Raw genomic sequence first — 11295 nt, forward strand, 5'->3', positions numbered from 1 at the left:
AAAGTTAATGAAGTGGTGAATGATGAAAAAAGTAGTGAAGTGGTGAATGAAGGGAAATGTAGTGAAATAGAGAATAACGAAAAGGCTAGTATGGGAGAATTGAAACAGGTAAGGAAGTGAAAAGTGGCAAAATTAAAGATAAACAAAACAAAATTTTTCTACGAACATCAGATAGAATTAGGAATGTTCCAGAGAAACTGAAAAATGATTTTTTATGGTAAACGATAAAGATGCAAGTAAAATTAAAGCTGTAAAGGATATTAATGCACAATCTAGAACAATGGTAAACAATCAATCTAAACCAGTAAAAAACGGGGAACACAAAGATGTAAAAATAAACAATATATGGGCAGGGAGAGATGGAATGGCAATGTCTGAATTTTCCACCAAAACATCCAAGGTATAACCCATGACAAAAAACTACAGATAAAATCACTATTAACAGATAAACTAGCAGACATAGACATACTCTTCTTCACAGAACATTGGCTAAAATCAGGAGAAATTTCCTTTGTTAACTTTCCAGACTTTTACCTAGCTTCAAACTGCTCAAGATGCAACATGGGGAGAGGGGGAGCATGTATATTTATAAAGAAGAACATAGTGGCAAATGAATGCAAAAATTTGATCATGTCAATATTGAAAAACATTTCGAATCTTGCGTAATTGAACTACCTATCTTTAAAATAACATGCATTCACAGAACGCCGGATAGCGATTTAACTATATTTATCAATAATGTAGAAAACATTCTGAACCATTTCCAACAAACCAATAAAAAGGTAGCATTAATAGGTGAGTTAAATATTGATTTTCTGAAAAAAAAAAAATGTACACCATAGACTCAGCATGCTTTTAAACACCTTCAACTTTGAGGCTATGGTAAAAGAACTGACCAGAGTGACAAAAAACTCCAAGACTGCTCTGGATAAAATACTTTTAAACACACTGTTCAGTAGAGGTTTACGACGCAAGTTTTTCTGATCACTTTGCACAATCTTTTAAAATTTCCATTCCTTTCTCTCACAAAAGAAATGGAACTGAAGCCACAACTGAATACATAAAGAAAAGAATTTTTATTGACAATAATTATGTCTACTTCAAACACTTACTTGGTAAAAAAAACTGGAAAGATATATATGAGTGCAGTACAGTAAACCAGGCATTTGATAAATTCCATAATACTCTTTCCTACTATTATGATATAGCTTTTACAACACAACGAGTTAAGAATCAACAACAGAAAGACAAATCGTGGATCACAACGGGAATAAAAACAGCAAGCCAAAAAATGAGATTCCTTAACAAAGCCACAAAAACTACAACCATAACTAAAAGTTTCGAAGAATATATCAGTAAATATAAATCAATATATAGAAAAATGCTTCAAGCAGCAAAAAAAATGCACGATGACAAATTAATATCAAACAACTCTAACAAATCCAAAGCTATGTGGGATGTAGTAAACAAAGAATTAGGCAGAAACAACAGAGAACAGGAGAACATCACACTGCAGCACAATGAGTTAACCATAAAAGACAGTGTTTGCAGTGGCAAACATGTTCAACAAGTACCTCACTGAATTAGAGATAAACAAACTGAAACCACATCAAACCTATTCACAAATAAAGGTAAAATCCTGTAGCACATCAATGTACCTAAACCCAGTCACTTAAAAGGAAATGGGAAACATCATTTCAAATATGAAAAGTAAATGGTCCACCAGTCTGGATGATATACCTTCAACAGGTGAAGACATTAAATTTGAAAATTACACAAAATTTCTGGACATATGGATACAAGAAAATCTCAATTGGGACACCCATATTAACTATCTAGCAGGAAAATTAAGCAAAATCATATATGGCATAACAATCATGAAAGATATTACAGAAAGGAGCACAATAAAAACCATATATTTCAGTCTGTTCCAATCATGAAGAAAAGTCTTACCCATATCCTCCATCCATTGTGCTATCTAGTCAACCTATCCTTCTCCACAGGAGTTTTCCCCAAAGAATTAAAGGTGGCAAAAATTAAACCAATATACAAACAGGGGGATAAGCACAACATAAGTAATTACAGACCCATAGCATCACACTCCCCCTTCTCTAAAATCATAGAAACTGCAATGAACAAACAACTGACAACCTTTTTAAAAAAGAACAACATAATCTCAAATTCACAACATGGCTTTTGGAAAGGCAAATCCATAAATACAGCAATATTTGAATAAATAGAACATGTCAGAACACTCTTAAGCAATAGAGAACAATGTGTTGGACTATTTCTAGACTTAACAAAAGCTTTTGACACAGTATTGCATGACCAATTCACAAATAAACTAAACCACTATGTTATAAGAGGGCAGTGGCATGGTTCAAGTCTTATTTACAAAACCGCAGTCAAATTGTGGAAATCTTACATACAAGAAACACTTCTGTATCTGCCTGCCTTTCTAAACCTTGTAAAAGTATCACGTGGAGTCCCCCAAGGCTCGATCCTGGGACCAATTTATTTTTCATCTACATAAATGACTTGTCGTCAAACTTACAGCCAACTTTATATGCTGATGACACAAGTATAGTGCTGACTGGCAAAAATGAGCAAACACTTAATTCTAACATCAAACACACAACAGACACATATTCAGAGTGGTTCAGCAGCAACAAACTAACAATAAATAAAAACAGAACAGTAGCAATAAAATTCCACCACCCAAGAAATAAAAGCAACAACATATCAACTGTAAACATAGAAAATGAAGACATTAAATTTGAAAATTCCACAAAATTTCTGGGCATATGGATACAAGAAAATCTCAATTGGGACACCCATATTAACTATCTAGCAGGAAAATTAAGCAAAATCATATATGGCATAACAATCATGAAAGATATTACAGAAAGGAGCACAATAAAAACCATATATTTCAGTCTGTTCCAATTACAACTAACATATGGCATTATATTCTGGGAAAATGCAGCAAACAGCACAAAAGTATCTAATCTTCAGAAAAAAAATATTGAGAATTATGATGAGAAAGAAATGGAATGAACCATGTACGGAAATCTTCAGGGAACTTGGCATTCTACCACTACCCTACTACCCTGCCTCTATTTACTTAATTTATTATGGCATGTAAAAATGGATCTGTCAAAGTTCTCCAAATACAACAAGGAAGTACATCATTACAACATGAGGAATAACTCCAATCTTGCAGTTCCAATGCATAACACTATTTGAAAAAGGTCCAAAAACCACAGGCATCCACCTATACAAGTTATCAGATCATATAAAAACTACTGAACCAGAAGCCAAATTCAAAAAGAAATTAACAAATCATTTGTTGTACCATTGTTTTTACTCAGTGAGTGAATTTTTGGACATCTAATCCATCAACTCCATTGTGGGTTGATGGAGTGGAGGTTCATGGATTCATCCAAAAGAGTGCTGGATCCAACCTTACATGCTGTACCTGTTATACTTATCACATGAGTGCAAATTTAGTATCATATTATAATGTTATTAGTTTTATCTTTATATGATCTCTAAATATTTAATATTTTAATCCATTACAGAATATTATTTTTATATTGTAACTTTAACATGTCTTTCTGGTGTTACTTTTATGTATAGACAGTAAAACTGATACAAGTACACACCTCCAAGTATAAATCTGTAATAGGATAAGGTATCATTTCATTGTATGTATATTACATTATTATCCTTTTGGATCCCAAGCGTCTCAAACGAGATACCTAAAAGTAAGCCTCACGGTCCCAAGCGTCTCGATCGAGATATCCTGTGCAAGGTCGTAGTTTTTACGTTATAACTTTTCTATTTTTGGCTAGAATTTCGATTTTTTTTTATATATTGTTCCTAACACACGTATTTAACAGAAATGTTTCTTGCACCTTTTTTTCTTCTTCATGAAAATGGAGGTGAAAAGGCGGGAAAAGGGACTTCTTTTTTGCATCTCTTTTCAAGGGAAAAGATAAATTTCAAACATTTCAACAATTTTTTAAAATAATTTTTGGGAGTTTTCTCCCTTCCCCCTCCATATATACGCCAAATTTGCATAAATTTTGCATTTTGACATTTTTCTCGGGGGGGGGAAAACAATTTTTTTAAGAAAAGTATTTTTGAGGGGATTTCCCCCTTTTACCCTCCATATGTACGCCGAATGTGCATAAATTATATATAGTCTGAATCTGTGATTCATTCTGCGTACAACGGTATATCTTTCATATCTCTAGGGCACTTAGTTTCTGAGCTATAGTTATTTCAAGGTACAGCTGTATTTTGAAGATTGAATCAGTGGCGTGCCCACCATTCCTTTTGTGGGGTACAACTCAAGTTACATTAGTCATATGATAATAATGCAAATATTTTTGTGTTCCTTACATGTCAGCGATCATTTCCATGTGCATGTCGACACTGTCATGTACTTTTTTTCAGGGGGGGGAGGGGTCGAAACCCAATTTTTTTTAAAAAAAAGTATTTTCAGGGGATTTCCCCCCTCCATATATACGCCGAATTTGCATATTTCATATAGTCTGAATCTCTGGTTCATTCCGCATACAACGGTATATCACTCATTTCTCTAGGGCAATTATTCTCCGATCTACACTCATTTAATTAAAACTCTGCATTTTGCTCAAAATCGGCTTGGGCCGTGAAGCTTACTTGTGAAAATGGCCTTGAGACTCAAAAGGTTAAATTTCATTGTATTAGTATATTGTAATGTTTGACTGACATGTCCAATATCACAGCATGAAAATGCAAATGTGATTCATGGACGAAATAAATCTAAATCTATCTGAGTTAAAAAAAGCCAAAAGGTACAGTGCAGATCGGTATTGGTAAAAAAAAAATTCCTGGTGTATATCTTGGTTCAAAAGTGATAAAGAGGAACTCTACTAGATCAATTTACAGGGTGGTTACTCTAGGAACATGATAAAATTCAATATTACTCGCAGTTTTCAAGGCAAACTATCAAAAAATTCAAGGGTACAAGCAGATGCTTCCTCTATTTCAACATTATGTATTACCGACTTTCACCACTCACTAACAAACACACACACACAAATATTAACAAAATAATGGGTCTGTGCAATTCCTATGAATCCAAAAATTCTAATTTATTTCAATGAAACGGTATGGTGTATATAAAATTCAATGTATTCAATTTAAGGTGTAGAGTTTACATTTGCCATTTCACATACTCAGGCTTCAAATACATGTACAAACAAAAGCCATAAATGTTATGGAATATATCATTCTATGCAAAATTGTCAATTGTATAAGAATTTCAAACTCAATTTACACAATCAACTTCATGACATCTTGCAATAATCTGTCTGTCAATAAATTGTTCTGCAAAGGGCACTAACAAAGTAAACGTATTGAGAGAGAATGCTGTTATATTTTTGATGCATCTTTCCTTTCTTTCCTTCCTAGATAAAAAAAAAGCAAAACTGTGAAAAACTTACCTCGGGGCATTCGTAAATGTCATATGGTCATATGACATATGGTCGGTAACGCGTCTGACTACCATGCTCAAGGTCCCGGGTTCGATCCCCGGCCGGTTCAAATCCGGGAACTTTTCTAACGGTGGAAGCGGCCCCGGCGCCTACCCAGCGTCGAATAACATGGGTACCTGGGGGAAACCCTGGGGGGTAAAGGCGGTCAGGGGCGTGATGCTGATCACATCACCCCCATTCACGACCGGATCAAGAAAGTGTGAGGCGTTACCCCCACACCCCCTATATGCCTTCATGGCGTGGTGCTATGCACAGGGGAACACTTTACCTTTTTTTTTATGAATTCATTTGGATTTACAAAAGTTGCAATTTTTTACATAAAATTCACGCATAATTAGCCACAGTTGCTGCAGAAAACATATATTTCAGTAAGTATAAATGTTCTGAACGTGTATATTTGTTACAGTGTAGAACCATCACAATCAAAGAGGGAGGAGGTGGACTATAAGATTATTGGAAATAGTATAAAGTCTGTCCTAATTATGATATTCAATAAAACTGAGGTTCAAGTATAGTATTCATTCATTTCGTTGAATCATCTTTACAGAAAGTACACATGAATGCTTTAGGAAGATAAAATTGATAATTTTTGTATTATGCTGTCCTTTCTTCTTGTGTGCAGGTCATATTTTTTTTCCATTTGAATTTCCTATCCTATGAAGTCTCACATGTATATTAAGTATCTTCAAAGGTAAAATCTATGTTCAAAATTAAACAATTAAAAGTATTCTCTTTGATGTGAAACCTAATTTGCACATAATGTATGGAAATTTTACTGTTGGGATTTAAAAGGTTCTTCATTGTGATGAATACTTAAAAATGTGTTTCAAAACCAATCTTTTGAAGTATTCACAATAAAAAAAATAAGACAGTCACATATAGTATTTTATTACAAAAAGACAGGATATTACATACAGAGTGCAAAAAATAGAAAACAAAACATATAATTTTAAGGTTCTGTCAGTTCAGATGAACCAGTAAAAATATATGCTGATTTCTGTAGAATGGATTTTTTAAAAATATATTACATGTTATAACTTACAGAATTCCTCAACATGCATAAAACAATATATTTATTCTGATTCACTCAGAGTAACACAAACTTGATCACAAATTCAGTGTGATTCAAAAACATGGAACCACCCATATAATTTCTTCAGATATCAGTGAACATGAATGGAACCATATGAAGTAACTGGAAGACAAATTGCTTCATCCCAGAGGTATCTTACAAACCTAATCAAATATATCTTGAATTCAACTTAACTTCTTCAGATCGGAATAGGGGAAAAGTGACAGATCAAAGTCATGTGAAATTTTCTGGCAAAGAAAATGGTGAAATACAATTAACAATGTCTTTAATCATTTTCAATTTATTCAATATTAAAAACAAAGACTGCTTTCATCAATGTTTGTTCCTTGTTATGCAGTGTACAGTGGTGGAAAAAAAATTCTTCCTCATAAGACTTTAATGGCAGTAAATGATGCCGGAAGGGTAGGCAACACACATTGCACCTTTAGGTGATCGGGTGATTCTGAGTGTCTCAAGAGCAACTCGTCTTTCATACAAAAGCCACCAGGCACCGGAAATGTAGGAAAGTCACGTGACTTGTCAGGTGGAATGTTGTTCGTCAGAAAATCGCCTTTTCTCAAGCCAGGTCACAGAACCGACAAGAGCTACACATTATATCTCCGAAAATGATTCGCCTAAAAACGTTGAATGAAACGCTAATACAATTCTTTTCTTAATTATATAGCCTACTATACTATATGTGCCGCAGTAGCTCAGTCGTTAGGGCGTTTTATTACCATGCGAGAGATCTGGGTTCCATCAACGACGGGGGAGAATCAGGATTTTGTCCACCTGTTCAAGCTGCTCTGGTGCCCAGCCAGCATCATATAAAGTGAGTACCTGGAGGAAACTCGGGGGGGGGGGGGTAAGGTGGCCAGGGGCATGGTGCTGATCACATCATCCCCACCTTCAGCCTGATGAAGAAGGGCCATAACTACACACCCTCTACATGCCTTCATGGCTTGGTACAAAGCACAAGGTAGCACTTTGATTTTTAATTTACTATACATCCCGATTTTGTCAGAACAGAACATCCCAATCTCTATGTGGGCTTTCTTCCAAGTTCCATAGGGATGTGAATAGGCTCCAATTTTTCTTGACACAATTTATACATGTTATATTTCCTTTTAAGAACAACAGCCAATATCCTGTGTGTGTGTGTGTGGGGGGGGGGGTATAATCCAAACATGTGTGGTATTCCTTTTCCCACTACTCCATTCTCAGAAATAAATCTCAATTCCACACACTGAAAATGTAGCACTTTCTGCATCTTTGCATGCAAATATCTAGTAGCAAAGTAATGTGTGGAAAGAAAAAAATTAACGATTTGTAACGGCACTCTGGAAATTTCTTAGTTTTTTCCCCCAATTTGAACTGACATTCATAATATTCATTAACAATCCAAATATTGACTAAAGAATAGGTTAGTCGTTCTGCTACATTCAATTCTTCAGTAGTGTAGTGACCGTAACTGTCTCTCTTAGCCTTCCCGATGGTGAAGTGGTAGCGTCGTTACCTTATAATCAAGGAGTCCCAGGTTCGATACCCGGTGGAGGCACATAGTGGTTCGGATCGCACTTTAAACTGTAGATGCAGTTTCGATTAGCCTTACTGTGCATAAAGTGGACTTAAAATACCAAATGAAAATAAAAATAAAAATCACCGTAACTCTCTACAAAGCCAGAGGATCCAGGTTCGAAACCTGTTTAGGCTTAGATGTAGCATTGCATTCGTATCATTACCCATCATATTCAATCTCGCGATTATCGCAAGAGGTAAAAATGTGACATAAAATAAGCCAAACAGATGCTTGGAATCAATGTGAATACTGGTTACGTTGGATACATGTTAGAATTGTATTAAAAATCACTTCCTCTGATGTAATAGGGTTTTTGATTAGAGACCATTTGTATAATACATATCGTTGTTGCGAACAATAAGTAGTTTCATGTTCACCACACTCTTCGGTTGTTTAGAAATCGTAAGGAAGAAGGATCTCTAAATTTCCGCTTTCACATGTCAATGAAACTAACATAGTTCAGTGTAGGTCACAAAAGAGATTTACATATTGTTATGATATCTTTTAAACGTCACAAAATCAATTCCAATAGAATACGATACTATGCCTTACGTTACTGTAAATGTTCACCATTAATCTGGCGAAAAAAAAGTAAAGAAGATTTCCGTGTTTCCTTGAGCAAAGATAAAGCACCTGCTTGTAGCAAGCAAGCACCAACTGCTTCGATCAGTGACCTTCACTGCCGGAGTGACTCACAGAAGGCCTGCGCTCGTTCCAGTGTGCGTATTTTATTTCGTTCAATCCAATCCACAGTTATAACTTTCTAATATTCTCGTAAAATATGTAGTAAACAAGTTGTATACGTTATGGTCTTCCAGAGTGTTGTTGCCTGCTATTTACACGCGGGAGATGGGGGTGTTGTAAACATTTCTGAACCAAAAGGTCGAGCACGAAGGAAAAGTTGTGTAAGAATTGGAGGTAATAACAAGGTAATAGAAGTTGAAGGAAATGCTGGAATAAATTATATCAGAAATTGAGTAAAAACAGTTTTCATCGCAAATAGAGCTATCAGTTCACTCTTCAGCGGAAAGTAGAGCAAATTGTCTCAAAATGTTGGACACGAACGCATTTGCAATAAATATAATAGGTTACTAGGACATCTTAGCATATAACGAGAATATGACACATCTTCAGCTCAAAAATTAATGTTGAAGTGAATGGTTGAGTTCAAAATTTCTCAACTGCTAATGAATAGCATGGCTGTATGTGATTTCAACTTATATATGCAAGACAGAACGTTTTTCGTCGAGACGGTGCCAAGAAGGGAAAACAATCCATGAATTCGGGAAGGAAAAAGTTTACAATTTCGTAAACAAAGTCTGGAAGTTCTTGTTTAATGAAATATAAAAACCTAATATACACTGGGAAAAAAAACATAATTGTGTGCCTTATTTCTCCAATGAGGACTGTTTATGTAATTTCTGGAATGAAACTTGTTACATCGAACAAATTACCGACACTTATAGTAGGATCGATAAAACTTCACAAAGTAAACATTTTTATACATATATCCAGACTTTTCCGGATCTAGAAAATCGGGAAGTAATTTCTGAGCTGGGATTGTAATTGTTTTTCCGAACATTCAGTAGCAACCATGCACACTCTTTGATTTAATCATACTTCTCCAAGGAACCACGTTATCTCAGACTCCCATCAGATTTTCTGTTTCTCAATCTAATTTAAAGTTACGTGATGCCAAAAATACATATAAGACATTTGTGATTTGTTTCAAATTTCTTCCGGAGGCCAGACACAACTCTAAAATCTAGGACACATCTGGAAATAAGAATGCTTCTTATAACCTCTTTTTATTTTCTTATTTAGCATTGTTCTTCTTTCACCTTTTGCTAATCGCGACAACGAGGATGAGTGTTATGATTAAATTAATGAAGGAGCACTCACAAAGAACACCCATACGCACGATGGGATTCGAACCCAGGACATCAGATATCATAGCGCACTGTGCTAACCTCTCCATCACGGATGGAATTCTTAGAGCCCTAATCGTTCCACAATCATTTTTCCTATCTTTAACTACACACGAAACATAAAGAACAAACTAAATAAACAGATGCCAGTTCACACTCTAACCATAAAAAAACATACACATTTGAAAATGCAAAATAATATTTATTTTTAGGTAGTTGTGATGTATTATTGTAAAATAAAGAAAAATATTAGTGATAAAACGACGGAAGTAGAGGAACAAGGTTCCGAGTTTGAGTTCCGACCAAAATGGGTTCATTGTGTATGTTCATTCATGTCTTTAATGTAATCATAAATCGTCGTCATGAATAATTTAACTTCAGAGGAAGAAAACTGAGGTAATTACTAATGAAAACAATAACAAAACAAATTTGATCTTAAAGCCCTGGCTTTGGGCTACAAATTCCATCACGGGGACTGGCACTTTACGTAGGTGTAGAAACGCTTTGTACAATTTGATGATATCGCAATTACATAATTGATGTGCAGCCACTTAACTGAACCCCCCAAAATTACTATTTTATTACTAAATTAGCATATCACCCTATTCATAATATGAGCCACTTTGGTGCTCTTTGTGGATTGTTTCATTGGTTGGTTGTCTTAATTAATGTTGCATTAATCAACATCAGATTAATTGCGGCAGGCAAAGTGGAGGGAAAATGACAATGAAGCAAAATGAGGGGGGGGCCTTGGTTCCCGATTAATGAAACTTTGTCTACATGCAACTGAGTCGCTGCGTGAAATTGCTGGAAATGTAATTTATTAATTTCTCAATTTTGCTTATTTTATATTGCTTTTCTAGCACTTGCGTCAAAGGCAATGAGGATGATTAATGAAGGTATGAAATGGATGATAGGACATGATGATCCATGATTTACACAAAATTCTAAGTTGGGACTAATGGATATCGATTCGTCACATCATTTGTCAAGTAGTTGTTTTTAATTCCAATATTTTTCAAGGACTTCTGGGTTGACAGCATGTGTGTTGCACGATGATGATTCGATGAAAACACCATTTCAGTGAACTTTCTTGACAATGACTCTAATATCAGTAAAGAGAACATTTCCTTACGAGTAGCTGTTGTTAAGAAACCAATTCGTGAAACT

The 11295-nt window shown here is 35.1% G+C and overlaps 1 protein-coding gene across 1 annotated transcript in view; it reads right to left on the minus strand.

The window, feature by feature from the left end:
* LOC145999700 (uncharacterized) overlaps positions 1-11295 on the minus strand; it is a 116533-nt gene that overhangs the window by 44661 nt on the left and 60577 nt on the right. The window lies entirely within an intron of this gene.

This window comes from Lepisma saccharinum, chromosome 15, assembly GCF_977018435.1.
Source record: "Lepisma saccharinum chromosome 15, izLepSacc3.1, whole genome shotgun sequence".
Taxonomy (NCBI): domain Eukaryota; kingdom Metazoa; phylum Arthropoda; class Insecta; order Zygentoma; family Lepismatidae; genus Lepisma; species Lepisma saccharinum.